At 38.5% G+C, this 16,362-nt stretch overlaps 1 protein-coding gene across 1 annotated transcript in view; it reads left to right on the top strand.

The window, feature by feature from the left end:
- Positions 1-16,362, top strand: part of LOC138692862 (zinc finger protein 708-like) — a 140,968-nt gene that overhangs the window by 113,483 nt on the left and 11,123 nt on the right. The window lies entirely within an intron of this gene.

Consider the following 16,362-nt stretch of genomic DNA (forward strand, 5'->3'; position numbering starts at 1 on the left):
CAGTTCTTCTCAACATGGGTAGTATCAGGGGGTGTTACTATATCCCAATCAAAGTTTTGGACTTATTATTTATTATATTATGTGATATTTGTGTAGTTATTGTTAAAATGATCAACTTGCAAGTAATTTTCAAGTTTTAAAAATTACATTATAGAATTCGAAGAAATCTGACAGCTAACAGACACTACTTCAACAAATCGTCTTCATTGTCCTTGCATACTTTTACAATACACTTACACACAAACAGGATAATGAATTACAGTTGAAAATAAGGAGTACTGGTATCAAAAGTAAATCGTGTGTTAGTGCTATTTCCTTCCGAACTTCTGAAACGTACAAGACGACAACATTGCCTATTGTTTTAAAACGTAAGCGGACAAAATTCGCTATTTTTGTCTCTAGACAAAGCTTTAAGACATTCTTGAAAGTTACTGAAGGTCACAGCATTTGAAACGGTACGGTTTGTGATGTATAGTGTCCTAAATAAAGTTGGTGTGTGCGTCCAACCAGCTCGAGTTCTTAACGGTTAATTAAAAATTACTTGAATATGAACAAAATAGATTGAAATCAATTGAACTGGTGCTGGTCACTACATGAACATATTACTCAGTATCAAATTCAAATAACAGTCACACCAAAATGGAAGGGATTGCAAGTTTGTCCCTCTCTCTAGCTGACTTTGTAAGTGTTGATTATTACCTGCTAGAAGAATTTTCTTCGAACAATGCACGGTACTCTATAGAGAAAATTATTTGTTAGACAAGTTTAGTAGTTCCGTTATGATCGAACGATTACTGTCATGTCTTTGTAAAGTTAATGGACTTTTAATAGCAATGCATGGCTTCTGAAAAGTTGAGGGATTTCACTCTCCAAATGAAAATTGCGTTTGCCTTCCATGTAACAGACAGTGTGATAGATATCATGTATTGTGGTGCACTTAAAGAATGAAGTCATCCATATCATGCAGCAAAGACCGTTGACCTGAAGCAAAACCTCAAACTTTTCTGTACGAATGTGCGTATTTCTCTCTTTGTAATGGACTTTTAATCCTGTTTGGGTTTATAATGATATATTATTAAGTGCGCACTAGTGTACAAGACTTTTAGTCCATTTTATACATTGCTCATTAGGACACAATACAGTCACTGATCTGCTGTTTTTCTTACAAACTAGTATGTGGTATTGTGAATAGGTCTCTTTGCTAAGCTTACACTTAAAAGTTTCGTCTGATTTATAAAATCTATACAGGTTTACTATTTCCCTTTTCATTTCATAAATCTTTTCTGGAATGTGGGTATATGGTTAAATAACATACCCTTTTCTCAAATAAAATAAAAACACGTACTTCGCAGTACAAGTATTAAGGCAGGTATAGGCATTATTTTGAAAGAAAGTATGCAATGTGATAAATCAATAGCCTCAATTCTTGTCACTTCAATTACATATTTCATCCTTTTCAAAAGCCATAACGGGAAAAATCCAAGGTGTCTAGCCTCAGCAAAATGCCGGGTATGCGACCATTCCCGGGTTAATGGCTTACATAAATAGCCGACTCATAATCATTATTCATGAAGCTTTTCCAGGATGTAATTATGTCACCGAACAATGTATCTAACATGGACTTCATAAGAACTGTATTGTATTTTATTTGTTTATTCATTTCACAGTTAAATTCCGTACAGGATACTGTTAATATTAAACACATAGAAATATAAAAATCACAAATGCATATAATATGAACAAGAAATTAATAATTATAATAATAACAGTAATATTAAAAGAAACAAAAGTATCCCAATTACAGAACATGAAAGATTACAAGTTACATGATGAGTTACATTATTACTTAAAAATAGCGAATATTACAAAGCAAAACATTAGCAAATACAGAAATAAACAATAAAACTGTATAATAAAATATACATTTGAGCTTTCAGGAATTCTATGCAGTCATTAGTGTAGTAAAAACAGTGTTCTAACATATAATTTCAATATATACAATAAGTCTTTCTGACGAATCTTAGTATTGAAAGCATTGAAGAGTAATTTCGAGTTTGGAGTGTTGTGACCAACACATACCCCAGTTAAAGATTAAATAATGGTTCAAAATACTGTAAATTTTATTTACTAACAACAGTGTAATTTTATTCTTCCAACAATAACTCTCCACTCTCTACAATTTAATTCTGCTCCCGTCAACAATGGGATTTGCTCTCCATATAGTAACACAGTATTCGTTATTGCACTCCACAGACGACAATGACAATTGGAATATTGAGAACAACAATGAACTGAATTTTAACTAATTTTCACAAAGCACTATTTACAAATCACAACTGTCAGTTCTCAGTTCACAGTTCTTCTAGCTCAGTCACTCGCGTTCACAGAATCTCGAACCCCAGACCTTCAGATACAGTCCACTGTACTCGAACTCGGGTCCCTCCAACTGCGGTCCACTGCACTCGAACTCAGGCCTTCGGATGCTGACACAGTTGCGGACGCACACTCAAGTCGAACTCCGGTACACAAGACTGGCTGGCTTGCTCTGTTCACTGGCTTACTGACTGAACTAATCATGAATGAATCTGTCGTTCCTTCGCGTCCGTAATTTATAACCACAGCGACGTAACCGAGAAAGTTCGAATTCGCGATTTTTCCACTTCGACGGACTACTCGGCCTCTCTAGGCAAGCAGAAGATGCGCGCGCAACCTCCCTCGCCGCGTCGCCCTTTCCCCTCTCTTCTCTCCGCCGCGCGCCGTCCCTCAGTGCTGCGTGGAGCCCGTGTCGACTCACGCGCGATCTGCTCTCTTGCGAGACGCTGGTCGTGAGTTCGAATCTCACGTCGCTGTCACATTGCTCCCTCCTTAGGACTGCTCGTCCCGGGCAGTCCCTTGGTAGGCTGCTAATCGATCCAGATGCACAACCATCATCTTCCCTCCTTTGGTGGTGCCACCTCATCCTTGGCTTGGCTGGGCAGCGATACTCGTACTGCGTGGGCGCCGTCTTGCTTTTCCACTTGGCCCTCCAAGGAGAGCTCGCTGGCCACGAGTTGGTCTTCGGCGTCCATCAGGAACACTTCATCCCGACCAAGACGGAGTATACGGCGCCGGACGTCCACCGTCGCATCGAGTAGCCGCATGGCATCGAGTCCCAAGACGACGTCCTCGGTGATGTTGGCGACGAACACCCACATCTCCAGTTTCCTCTTCCCCAATTATACAAATTGGTTAATTTAGCTTCTGATATTACTTCATACAAACACAGAAACATTCTCTGTAGCCTATGTTTAATAGCTTTCGATTGTTGATATCCAAGGCCCCTGTTTCGATTGTTGTTGTCCAAGGCCCCTTATAGACGAAGTCATTTGTTCTTAATTCATTGCACCGTCTTAGATGGCGTTATTTTAATTTTAAAACTCATTTATCTCATTAAATATCAGTCCTATCAAAATTTTATGAAGAATAAAACTTATCGGAAATCATTTTTAAAGAGACTTTTGTTATGTAACATTTTTCACAAAAATCAATAATAAGCGAGATATTTCGATTTATTTAATTCAGGCCCTGTTATAACCCCCCCCCCTTTTAAATAAAGTATTTTGAATGCCATATAGCCTAAAATCTAAGTTACAACGAACTTAATTTATATTCCAATTTTCATATAAATCGGTTCAGCCATTATCGCGTGAAAAGGTAACAAACATACAGACAGACATACAAACAAAAATTTCAAAAATGCGATTTTCGGTTTCAGGGTGGTTAATTATATATGTTAGGACCAATTATTTTTGGAAAATCGAAAATTACCAGAAAAATTTCGGCTACAGATTTATTATTAGTATAGAAACCCTAGGGCGGCCGGGTAGCTCAGTTGGTAGAGCAGCTGACTACGGACTGGAAGGTCCGGGGTTCGATCCCAGGTGGTGACAGGATTTTTTCTCGTTGCCAAACTTTCAGAACGGCCCCGAGGTTCACTCAGCCTCCTATAAAATTGAGTACCGGGTCTTTCCCGGGGGTAAAAGGCGGTCAGAGCGTGGTGCCGACCACACCACCTCATTCTAGTGCCGAGGTCATGGAAAGCATGGGGCTCTACCTCCATGCCCCCCAAGTGCCTTCATGGCATGTTACGGGGATACCTTTACCTTTTTACCTTTATAGAAACCCTAGATCATACAGTTAACAGATAACTCCACGTTAAAATCGGCAGCACTTTGAAGAGAACAACCGCCAGGATCGCCACCCGTCCGCCGTAAACGAACACGAGATGGCAGCACAGGCGCTAATGCAATTCAAATGGATGACGTGACTCCTTATGTAACAACTATATGGCAGCGTAGTAAACCTGACAAAAGTTGTTAACCTCAAAGCCTATAACCCCGACATATCTACATATATGATCTAGGATAATACATACTTTCCAAAATAGCTTGGGACCAACGAGATAGAAAGAGAAGATTTATCTTTCTCTTTCTAACTCGTTGCTTGGGACATATCACTTGGAACTTCGACGTTCGTAATTTCGCCGTTTATAATGAATTCCAGAGTAATAGTTTCGGACTCCATGTCGTTATTATTAGTATCAACTTCCTTGCTTATGTTCTTCTTTTTATTTATTTAACGACGCTCTTGTCTCACTATGTGACTTCCAGCGTCGATGTTCAGAGTCGATATTGTGTTTTTTCAATTATACGATGTAGTCTATGTGTTTTTCTCCATATACTCTACTAAAAGCCAGGTTATGAACCGACGAAACAGGAAATAGTCGGAATGGCGAGAGGAAAGTGCGGGTTAGAAGGGTAGCCTGTGCAATGATGACATGTTGAGTGTGGGGGGTGGAGGGGAGAACGAGAACGGAGCTTTTCATTTGACCTCGCGTGAAAATGTTGTCTGCTAACGAAAATCTGGCAACGGAATCACGGAGACAATGTAGTCAGTTCATTTGCAGTATCACGTGCATTACGAGTCGCATTTCGTACCAGCGTCATTAGCTCGTGCTTTCTTAAAAATAGTAATTTTAATTACTAATATTGTAGATAGTGTTATCGAGAACTATATACAGTAGTTATTTTAAACATATCGGTGACAAACGCTGAACACGCTTTGAATCTCGCCCCACTATGTGGCAACAGAGCTCAGAAAGAGACCAACAGACCGTTGCTTCCGGTTTAGTCGGTTCATAACCTGGCTTTTAGTATATAATTTCATTTTGCACTTCTTAATGTGGTTATATATGAGTCTTGCTTTTCGTGCAGAGGGGTTAGATATTAGATCTTGTACCCACAAAGGACCTCCTAAGGCAGTTTTATATAACAGTTCGACAAAAGAAGTTACATTTGCAGTTTGTCTGGGGCAACCGAATATCATGTGGTGCAAAGTTCCTTTCCTGCCGCAATCACAAAGATTACGGTCTTGAAGCCCATTTAATATCCTTTTACAGGGAGTGAGTGCCGTATTTAGTCGAATTCTAAAATACAGGTTGATGGCTTGTCTGGAGAGTTTCTGTTTGTGGAACCACAGATATGGTGAAATATGTCCTGGTGTAATAAGATCTCCTTTCGATTGGGAATAGAGGTTGTAGGATGTAGCACAAGCCTGCTTGATCTCAGATGATATATTTCTGCTAATCTCAGTTACTGGAGGGCATATGCTATTGTCAACATTAGGTTCCAGTGTTGCCAATTTAGCCAGTTGGTCGGCCCGGTCATTGCCTGGAATTTGTTTATGTCCAGGTAACCAGGTGAGTTTTATGTTCATGTTCTTGAGTTGTAGTGTATGTATTATCCTTTTACAGGGAGTGAGTGCCGTATTTAGTCGAATTCTAAAATACAGGTTGATGGCTTGTCTGGAGAGTTTCTGTTTGTGGAACCACAGATATGGTGAAATATGTCCTGGTGTAATAAGATCTCCTTTCGATTGGGAATAGAGGTTGTAGGATGTAGCACAAGCCTGCTTGATCTCAGATGATATATTTCTGCTAATCTCAGTTACTGGAGGGCATATGCTATTGTCAACATTAGGTTCCAGTGTTGCCAATTTAGCCAGTTGGTCGGCCCGGTCATTGCCTGGAATTTGTTTATGTCCAGGTAACCAGGTGAGTTTTATGTTCATGTTCTTGAGTTGTAGTGTATGTATTAAATTTAGAACTGCCACCTCATACATCGAGTATCGTACATTAAAGTGTTTGTTGTCGAGTTTTTCCAGGACACTTCTGCTATCTGAGAAAATAATATTGTGCGGCTGAAGGTTTCGATTGATATACTTGAGGGCAAACCAGATGGCTAACAATTCCGTGTGATAGATAGAAAAACAGTCATTGATTTTACTGGAGAAACTATAGTTTGTCATTGTATTGATGTAAGCAAAGACTCTACCAGTGGATGTTTTAGATCTATCAGTGTAATAAACTTGGAGGTTATGTGGTTCTATGCTGTCTGGAGTGTTATTTGAAATATATTCAATTACTTGTTTGTTAATGTCTTGATCTTGTTTACTGAAAGTTGTAATGTCTATTGTTATTGGAGAGAGGAAGGTGTTCCATGAAGTTGTATATACCGGTGTGACCTGTAACTGTACCATGGAGTGTTCGTGATACTTGTTCCACACCGAGAGCAGAGGAGAGTCAGAGGCAATATTGTTCTCTCTGTGGGTAGAGGAATTGATATGTAATAACCTGAGTTTGGCGCCCAGTATGTTAGATCTATTGCCTATATACCTGCTTAGAAAGTTGTTAGCTAACACCTGTGCTCTATGTTGAAGAGCCATAATTTTGGTTTCGTGGAACATGGCCAGGGTAGACGGACTGCTGTTAATACCGATTAATTTCTTTAAGATCTGATGTAATTTACTTATGATTCTCTTGTTCTTGTGTTCAATCGTAGTGGATGTAAATAGGAGTAATCCATATTCAACTTGAGACAAAATAAGGTTCTTGAATAGAAGTAGAAGACTGTCTGGATGAACACCCCACCATCTCCCTGTGAGATACTTGATGATTGTAGCTTGATGTGTTAGTTTCTGGAGAAGTTTGTTGTGGTGTCTTTTCCAGGTTAAGTTATGGGTAAGGACTATACCCAGAAAGGATACCGATGTAGTCGATGCAGTTGTGTTGTTTCCCAAATTTAACATAGCCCGAGCCGAACTTCTGCCTTGTTTAAAAATTAAGAACTGGGATTTGTGGAGATTGATTTTGAGACCAAGATTTTTCAGGCTATGTATGGTATCAAGAAGGGAGTTTTTAATTTTGTACGTTTTATTTTTTAGATTCTGACTATTTGTCGTGTATACTACTATGTCGTCAGCTAAAGTCAAATATTTGACCTTCCTTGGATGACGGAGTCGAACTGTTGAATGTAAATATTGAATAGTATGGGACTGATGGGAGTCCCTTGCGGAAGACCATGAGATGTATAACGAGATTGGAGATTATTAAAACGGGGGTGAAATTGGACCACTCTGTGTGTAATTAATGACATGATGGTAATAATGAACGATGAAGGTAAGTTTATCTGGACTAATATCTGTCGCAGAAGATGAGGTTGTACCATATCATAGGCCGATGACAAGTCCAAAAACACGGCCTCGGTAGGAAGTTTGTTGAAGAATGCATTTTGTATGTCAGTGATGAGGACTGCTAGATTGTACAGAGTGCTGAATCTTCTTCGAAAGCCAAATTGATTCTTGGGCCAAAGATGGAATCGTTCTAGAAAGAAAATTGGTCTGTGTGTAATAACCTTTTCAAATAATTTGCGGAAAGTATTGGCCAGGGCTATTGGTCTGTATCCTTCACCTTTTTTAGGTCTTTGCCTGGCTTAAGAACCGGTACCAGAAAAAAATTGGTTCCATTCGTCCGGAATATAGGATGATTGAAGAAAGAATGTCAAAATATTTGCAATGATTTCAATTATGACTGAGGGAAGAGCTTTGAGCATATTATATGTAATATCATCTGGACGGGTGATGTGGACGTTTTAATGCGATCGAGAGTTTTATGTATTTCCATTGGCGTAACTTGTTGAGTGAGACTATCCTCGGAGTTGTCGACGATAAAATCGTGTGCTAGTGGAATGAACGGAGGAACTGCTGGAGGAGTAAGAGTGTCCAACCATTCCATCTGGAGATTGTAGTCGTGTTCTATTAGTGAGAGAGTTTTCCTTTTTTTGGATCCAGAGAAAAATTTAATTTTGGACCATATTTGTTGAGCGGAATTATCGGGATTAATCATTTCACAGAAACTCCTCCATCCGGCTCGTTTGTGATGTTGTAGGCATCTCCTAGTTTTAGCCATTTGTTGTTTTGCCAAAAAGTAATTGTGTATATTTACATTCTTCCTGAGTGTGGCGATAGCGATTCTTCTGGATTCCAGTGCTTGTTGGCATTCGTTGTTCCACCACGGGGGTTTCTGGGTTTTACGTTTAACCAGGACAGACTGATATGGGTGGACCTGATCCAGATATTCTATAATAGAAGTGTGAAGTATTCTAAATTGCTCGGGCGGATTTTCAGTTTGTAATAAAAGTGGAATTTTCTGCGATATGTATTCTTGAAAGGAGGTTGCCGAAAAGTTTTTAGAGCGGGTTCTGGTGGTATTATAGTGACAGTCCATTCTGGAGGTATTGATGCAGGTGGGAATAGGAAAATGATCACTATTCAGGATGTCCGGAATAAGAGTCCAGGAGGAGTCTGTGAGTAGCTCTATTGAGACGAAAGTTAAATCCGTAACAGAGATATTTGGAGAAGGCGGTACTAATCTAGTTGGCACAAGTTAATATTGTTTCATTTATTCAGTCTACATGACATATCAATACAAAAAGTTAATGACACTTATTTATATAAGTAATCATTATGTTCTTTATAATATAAATTGGACAGCGAACGTTTTCGCCCTTCGGGCATCATCAGGCTTTACATGCAATATCTTATATATTTAGCATAGTTTGAAAGGTAAAAACTATCTTCAAAATGAGTTGAACACACTAAATGATTCATTGTAGGGTAGAAAATCTCTCTGCGGATTGCACCTATCCACTTTCGGTTAAGAGAAACCTTTACTCAGAGGAAACTTGAAGCATAAAGAGTCACATGACAAGTACAATAATTTGTCTTCTATAACATAATATGGAGAAAAAATCGTCTTAGAAATGTAGGATTAACTAATCAGTGAAATATAACATTCCTTCCTGCTTTATCTTTACATCCGTGTGCATTACTGCAATTAAAAGCAGCGCACGAAAGAACTGTGCTTATTCAGCTCTAACAAACAAATGGCCGCCCGCCGGCTGTTCAATTTGGGAGCATAACACTAGCGCTAGTGAGCGGTCTAGTGGTTATTTAGTAAGTCTATGATGGAAGCCAGCAATTGTCGTGAAGATGGCTGACGTTAAACATTCATTGTCAATTCACGCGGAGGTAAGAAAGCAATACAAAAATCGACAGAGAATCAACGACGAAAAGTACCTATGCTAACACTGTGTGCACAATAAATGTCGCCAAGGGAGCTATTAAGCACTCGCCACGGAGAAGGGTAAGTTTGGCAACTCAACCGTTGTTACCATAGCAACAGGCCTACCACGCTATGTAACATTCAGTTGTTTTTCCGATCGCAACGCTTCTATCATGTCCCATCTTTAAAAAAAACACGTGTAGCTGGAAATCGATAGTTGCAATAACATAATGAACGTAAGTACTTTAATATAATTATGTCATTAAGATACAGTTACGTCACATGTAATGAGCGTATTATAGTATGGTCGAGGAAAAAATGAATTAGTGTATTGAAATACATTGAAAGCTATCATAAATTAGCTTAGTTATTGATAGGAAAATCAGACGAGTCACACCCGTGAGAATTTCATGTCACATCCATGATGATACAAACTTATTATAATTTTCATTAAATTATGAGTTTTTAGCAATGTGTTTAATAGGTGGTGGCTTATAGGTAATTAAATTACTACAACTCTATCTATATCCTATTCTGATTGACAAAAATCTGCATCTTAATACATTAACAAACCATCTTTGTACAAATACTGTCACATCCGTGATGTGTTTTTGAAGTGTAATAATATGTTCGGAGATACTGACAATGTTTATCTCAAAATTGTTTATTTTTTTAGTTATTTAACGGCGCTGTATCAACTACGCGGTTATTTAGCGTCGATGAGATTGGTGGTAGCGAGATGGTATTTGGCGAGATGAGGCCGAGGATTCGCCATAGATTACCTGGCAGTCACCTTACGGTTGGGGAAAACCTTGGAAAGAAAACGCAATCAGGTAATCGGCCGAAGCGGGGATCGAACCCACTCCCGAGCGCAACTTCAAACCGGCAGTCAAGCGTCTTAACAAACTGAGCCACACCCACAATTGTTTATTACGGATATCAATGTGATATATCAAGACTAGACGGCAATTCGGAAGGCGGACGGCTACTAGATGCAAAGAGTTTGTAATACATAACTAGAGACACCAACGGCGCTAGTTTCGCGTACAAAATTGAACCGCTGTTCGGCCGCCATTAAAGGGAGTTGATGCTTTGCCGGGAGTGCAAGCAGTTCATGCTTATTGAGGTGTACGAATAAATATAAGTACACTTGAAGGGAAATAATAAGAAAATGGTGAAATACTGCGCCACAAATATTTGTTCGAACATAGTTACTATTGTAGGATGTCCAGGAAAGCATGCATATCTTAATATTTGGAAGAATGTTCCAAATGCAGTTCCTCATTTGAATGTGTTTACAGAATGTCGGAATATTTGTTGGATAAAGTTTTTCCAGAAACACATTAATCAGGTTTATAAGGTTGATTTCAACAATGTATGTAAGGGTTAGGTGCCATCACATTACAGTGGATTATAATAGCAGAGTGCATAAGAAAATCCGCAGACTATATCTGTCTAAAACTGTTTTGTTTCACAATGAATTAATCATGTAATTTCCGTTTTGTACAGCATGTACTTCTAGTTTTTGGTTGTATTAAATGCAAAGAAATTAGTGAAATTATACCGTAGCTGATGGCCTAGCTAGTCCTATTATTACCACTGCTACTAGGTCTACTATGACCACTACTACTAGGCCTACTATTACCACTACTACTAGGTCTATTATTACACTACCACTAACTAGGTCTCACTACTACTAGGCCTACTAGTACCAAAACTAAGCCTACTATTACCACTACTGCTAGGCCTATTAATACCACTACTACTAGGCCTACTATTACCACAAAAATTTAAGCCTACTACTACCACTAATACTAGACCTACTATTACCACTACTACTAGGCCTATTACTACCACTACTACTAGGTCTATTATTACCACTACTACTAGGCCTACTATTACCACAAAACTAGGCCTACTACCACTAATACTAGGCCTACTATTACCTCTACTACTAGGCCTATTATTACCACTACTATTAGGTATACTATTACCACTACTACTAGGCCTACTATTGCCACAAAAACTAGACACTACTACTACACCTACTATTACCACTACTACTAGGCCTACTATTACCACTACTAATAGGCCTACTATTACCACTACTACTAGGCCTACTATTACCACTACTACTAGGCCTATTATTACCACTACTACTAGGTCTATTATTACTGCTACTGCTAGACCTATTATTACCACTACCACTAGGTGTACTATAACCAGTACTACTAGGCCTACTATTACCACTACTAATAGGCCTACTAATACTACCAAAACTAGCCCTCCTATTACCATTATTACCAGGCCTATTATTACTGCAAGGCCTATTATTACCACTACTACTAGGTCTATTATTACGACTACTATTAGGCCTGCTATTACCACTACTACTAGGCCTACTAATACTACCAAAACTAGCCGTCCTATTACCATTACTACTAGGCCTATTACCACTACTACAAGGCCTATTATTACCACTACTACTAGGTCTATTATTACCACTATTACTAGGCCTACTATTACCACTACCAGGCCTACTATTACCGCTACTAATTGTATTAAAAATCTCTACTGACCTCTAACTTGGTGGTCATCAACTACAGAATGAATAGATTGTTTCATGATAAAATTTATTCTCATTACATTTTCAATCAGTTTCCAGAATTTTTATGATCTCATATTTCACCACTAAAGATTTTCTAAGCACCATATACCTTCCTCTTCCTTTGCATGAAAGGACTGAAGTAATTGATCATTTTAAATATTACAGAAAATATCCATTATTATAAACTTAAAACAATACTAGTAATACCGAAAATTAATGTTGACATTGCCATTATTCAATATTTCACATACTTATCCCGAGTGTATATGGTGATTTATTTTATTTTTTTTTTATAATATTGCTAAAGATGCTACTTTAATAAATATAGCGCTCCTCTGCGATTCGTGTTTATTTCATCACGACTCATCCTTTGTAAAAGATGTTTAAAACAGTGTCTATCACCAGGCTACATCAATGTATTGTGGTACTGCTTTTGAATTTCGCGCCGCAAACACTCCCTTTAATGGCGGATGCTAGCCGATTCAATATGTGACACTTTTCTTGCCTGCCACTCACGGGTATGTGTCTCTAGTAAGTATAAGGGTACGGCCAAACGAGCTACATTTCTAACAAGTTTTCTGCTACAAATGTAGCTGCCGTAATTGTAGCAAAATGGGTGGCCACACGGGCGCTACAATTACTGATAGCTTCTGCGTTAAATGTCGCTACGTGTGGCCACATGACATGCCACACGTAGCGACATTTGTAGCTATACTAAAAGCCAGGTTATGAACCGACTAAACCGGAAGCAACGTTCTGTTGGTCTCTTTCTGAGCTCTGTTGCCACATAGTGGAGCGAGATTCAAAGCGTGTTCAGCGTTTGTCACCGATATGTTTAAAATAACTACTTATATAGTTCTCGATAACACTATCTACAATGTTAGTAATTAAAATTACTGTTTTTAAGAAAGCACGAGCTAATGACGCTGGTAAGAAATGCGACTCGTAATGCACGTGGTACTGCAAATGAACTGGCTACACTGTCTCCGTGATTCCGTTGCCAGATTTTCGTTAGCAGACGACATTTTCACGCGAGGTCCAATGAAAAGCTCCGTTCTCCTTCTCCCCTCCACCCCCCACACTCAACGTGTCATCACTGCACAGGCTACCCCTCTAACCTGCACTTTCCTCTCGCCCATCCAACTACTTCCTGTTTCGTCGGTTCATAACCTGGCTTTTAGTATAGTTCTTTTGCGTTTTGCAGCACTCAGCAGTAGTGTAGTGGAAGCTTTCTTCCGAGATGGATTATGAAGCCAAAGTCGCTTTTCTGTGTGTTAGTGCACATTATTACGATGACACACAATTGTAATGCGCACGAGAAGAAAATTTATAGCAGTGCCATAAAGTTAACTTTTATTCCTGCGTCGATTTTACAACAGGCAATATTGTTCGTCACTAACAATCGGAAGTACGGTGTAGGTGAAGGGTTTGCTGAAAGGCTGTATGAAGACCTATTTCTCGTGGTTCTGTAGAAGGGTCATTGGGATTGTACGACAGATTAGACATGCTCTTCACCTGTTAATACACGAATTTCTTAAGCATCTTCAAGTAAAAAGTTCTTGGTTTTGCAGAATGCTTATTGGACGTTGTGGCAATTTAAACTTGACCATTATATCCCAAAATACAACTCAAAGTGGAAATGTCTTTATGAACAATACTGATTTGTGAGGTCTGTCCTGCAAAAGAATTCTACGTCTTTTACCAAACAAAATTGCTGTGAAGGGTTTGCTAGAACGCTTTTGTATACATTTTATTATTGAAGAATTCTTTAGGTCGAAATTGAAAGAAGAAAAATGTACGTACTTTTTAAAGAGAGTTAAAAAATAGGGCAACTCAGGTGGACTATACATAAGCGAAGCAATATTTGAGGAGGTCCGAAACAAAACCCGTTAAGTCCACCTCCGATCGAAATTGAGTTTGAAACGGATTCTTACTCTACGAAATGTCCTACGTCGATCTACAGTCTCCAGTCGGTTCTCACTCCATTGCGTCCCTGTTAAAACTGCGGTCGAAATCGAGTGTTTGTTTCATAATTCATTCAGTCCACTGCTCCAGTCGGAACAAACCCCGTTAAGTCAACAGACTCAGACTTCTGTTTATTCTGCAGCCACATAATATTAATAATTTTATTAGTTCATTGTTGCAGCTGTATCTGCTACTGTAGGCAAGTCAATGTTACTGTAATGACATTATTGTTGGTGTATAAATTACACAATTTTAATAATTTAAGCAGGACAATAAAGTTATATTCGTAGAAAATATAGTGTTCTAGTAGTAGGTGCTATGGAGGAAAGTATCTATCTTAGAGGGATCTTCAGGGTCCAGAAAGAGGAAAAGAATGACGGAAACTAGGCGAAAGAAAGAATATGAAGCCACTCCACTGTAAATTAAATGAAAATAATGTAGTCCTGAGTTAAAGAGTTCGTAAAAATGTCATGGATATACGACTCTACAATTTTATTCTAGATATTATAATGATAAGGATCATGGTCTCATTCAATTTGAACCTCTCGGTAGTCGCAAGGAAGGGCGCTTCAAATGCTGTTCGATCCCCGCATATAGTTTTATAATGCCCAGAAAAAGGGTTTATACACATCCCAACTAAGTGGAACAAGACAGGCTTTTTGCTTCATGAATTGTTTCATCCACGAAGAGGCGACGTCAATAAAAACACGATTTCGGAAAATTGAACAGTCTCGTTGTAAAATATATGGTAAGAGGGTTTTTGAATGTAGTAATCATGTTCATCATAGCGTACATAATAATTATGCATTTGTAAGCGTCTCAAAAATATTATTTCCGACCTGGGTAGCACATTTTTAGCTTGCCCGCCAATGAACTAAAGGGTGCATCGAAAGATGAGGTAGGTCAAAACGGTCTCAAAAAGAGAAAATCTGTTATTACATTATATCAAACTTGAAAGCATGTGAAAGCCACTACTCTCGCGGAAAAAGTAAGAGATGACTTCTTTCAAATGTCAGTATAAGCAAACTACACAAAATTTATAATTCCAGTGTCAGACTCTTTGAAAGTAAAATGGTGGTTCTTTTATAATATTTTTTCCACTGAATTCAACTTGGGGTTTGGTACACCTGCCACCGACACATGTAGATATTATGCAAGATTGCATCATGAAGTGCAATCCTCCGTCAGCGGTAAGAAAAAGGAAGAAACTCGTGCTGCACTTACCGCCCACAAAATCAGAGCAAAGAAATCCTACAAAATGTTGAAAGAAACTCCACAAAATTCTGACACAATTTGTTTCGATTTACAACAGGTTCAGCCGTGACCGAAACTACCAATATGTGGGGCTTTTATGTTAGATTAGTTTCTACGCATTCTGTGTTACAGATGTTGAGAACAAATCCCCTAACTTTTACTGCTGAACTGAAAATCAGGCAAGCCGAGGAGCAAAAGAAGTAGCTTCAGCTGTTACAAATTTTCTTAGCAGACAGAATTTTGATGAAGCTGTCTCCACTAAAAGACTAGTTCCAGACGGAGTGAAGGCCAGAATCGAAATGCCATTCTTGTACATGCTTCTGCAAACATCATCGCAATCTGTGAAATATATATGCATGATTTTTCTTGGTCGAGGCCATTCATATCCTTCCAACAGGTAAGGCGTTTGTCATAATAGAAAAAGCGTTGGGAAGGCACTCTGAAATATTTGTCCATGAAGACTACCACAATTTCTGTCGTAATGTGGACAAAGTTTCCGTTCTGGGGATAAATTAGAAACTTCAAGACTTCAAGGTATTTTCCTCCAAAGTTCATAAGCTGGAAGGGATCAGTACTATGAAAACGATACGTCTGATAAAGAAAATAATGGCAGGTAAAACGAATGTAAATGTAGCAGTGAATGTGTCATATCGACGTGATCATTCTAGACGTTCGAAATTATTGTTAAAGTGAGGTTGTCATGTGGAAGATATAACTGAGCCCTTGAACATGCCATTTTGCCCAGGTCATGTGAAAACTGCAAAGAAGCTGATGTGGACTGTTTGTTGAAACAAATATTTGGAGATGTGTGGAGGAACATACCAAAACTACAGTTTTAAGCAAACATTGTTGATTATCAGAAAAACGACACAGAATGAAGAGGAAAATTAAATATATGATTGTCTTGATAAGGAAGAAGGTTTTGGAATGATACAGTATTTTCTTTTGTGTTTTGATTTGCTTGTGAAGATGACTAAAGCATAATAGTCATACATTTTGGACCTTTAATTCATTAACGATCACTGTAACATGTAATGGTTCGAGTTAATTTTGATTTAGTAAACATAATTTCCTAAAGTACATACTTGTATTTCGT

The sequence above is a fragment of the Periplaneta americana genome, chromosome 17 (assembly GCF_040183065.1).
Source record: "Periplaneta americana isolate PAMFEO1 chromosome 17, P.americana_PAMFEO1_priV1, whole genome shotgun sequence".
Classification (NCBI taxonomy): domain Eukaryota; kingdom Metazoa; phylum Arthropoda; class Insecta; order Blattodea; family Blattidae; genus Periplaneta; species Periplaneta americana.